At 55.3% G+C, this 1,334-nt stretch overlaps 1 protein-coding gene across 1 annotated transcript in view; it reads left to right on the forward strand.

Annotated features, from left to right (window-relative positions):
• The first annotated feature begins 155 nt into the window (after window positions 1-155).
• LOC103606991 (carbohydrate sulfotransferase 15) overlaps window positions 156-1,334 on the forward strand; it is a 60,912-nt gene continuing 59,733 nt past the window's right edge. The window contains exon 1 of the mRNA XM_008591545.1: window positions 156-224. The gene's annotated coding sequence lies outside the window, so the exon portion shown is untranslated. The remainder of the gene's footprint in view (window positions 225-1,334) is intronic.

Consider the following 1,334-nt stretch of genomic DNA (forward strand, 5'->3'; position numbering starts at 1 on the left):
CCCCGGGTCGGCCGGCGCGGCTGAAGCGGCGGGTGTAGACGCGGGAGGCTGGGCTCGGCTGCCGGCGGAGGGAGGCTGGACGTCGGCGCCTCTCGGAGGGAGGTTCGCGAAGGAGGCGGCGAGGCTGGGGGCTGGGACGAGCTCCTTAGGCCCCGCTTCCGTGGTCTCCCGGCGGCCGCGGAGCTGCTGGGACAGCTGGGCTGTTTTTACCGTGTTCACATTGGGTAAGTGAAGGGCATGGAGTTTTCAGGAACGAAGTTGTGGCTCCGGGAAGCCCCGCGAAGGGATGTGGCGAGTCGTTCCCTGAGGCTGAGCAGAGGGGCTCGCTCTGGCTCTGAGCTGCCCAGAGGTGTCCCCTGCCCCTCTTTGTCAGTTGCAGTTCCTGAGTGGTGCAGGATGCCTCGCCGGGTTGGGGTAGCCACCCAGTGTTGGAGCGAAAGGACCCCTTGAGGGCATCTGCACTTCCGGAGGGCTCCAAGAGGAAAGAGGCCTAGAGATTTGCCCAAAGTTTCTCAGCTTCCCTGCCTACGTCCCCCACCCCAGCATTGCAAAATCAGAAACCCTGCCTTCCAGAACATGGCACTTGTTAATTTTACAAACTATATGTTGAGCCAGGATTGTTTGGTTATTATACATAAAGACATACAGCTCATATATGATTTTTGTTCAAAATAGCATCGGAATTAAAATGCCTTTTAATCAGGTAGTTTTTACCAAACAGGTTTTCTCTCCACAACTCCTGAAAGACTGGCAGGAAGATTTTTTTTTCTTGCCACCTCCTGGAAAGGGAACCTGAGCCAATGAGGTGAAGTGGCTTTCCATGGTCTTCCTATCAGTGCAAAGGTTAAGCTGGAAGTGGGGCTGCAGATCTTGCCTTCCCTCCAGGGTCTAGCTCCCCAGGAGCGCCGTCACAGGGGCCCTATGAAGGGACTTCAGCAGTGTCTTCGTGTCCTTCCCCTCTTGGACACTGCATGACTACAGTGAGCCGGCTTGTGGGTGAAGCATGCAGGGTTAATTCATTCAGGGTATTGTGTGAGGGGGTGGAGAGGCAGGTCTGCCCACAATGGATCACATATGTGCCTTACTTTTCTTTGATGATTGGGGCATACCATGCCTGAACCACTGTCCTTGCCAGGGACCCAGCACTGTCACTGTGGTTGCTGTGAGGGCTGCTGTTTCCTTCTACACCCGTCTCATTCCCGGCTGCTGCTGCTGCCCGTGGCCAGGAAAGGTTTGGTGTCAGAAGAGGCGAGTGGTTTTCCACATGTCTGAAAAAGAGAAGATTAATCCCTACATCAGGAAGAAGCAATGTTTGCAGGAAAGGTTGGGAGAGG

The sequence above is a fragment of the Galeopterus variegatus genome, unplaced genomic scaffold (genome assembly GCF_000696425.1).
Source record: "Galeopterus variegatus unplaced genomic scaffold, G_variegatus-3.0.2 Scaffold7021, whole genome shotgun sequence".
Lineage (NCBI taxonomy): Eukaryota > Metazoa > Chordata > Mammalia > Dermoptera > Cynocephalidae > Galeopterus > Galeopterus variegatus.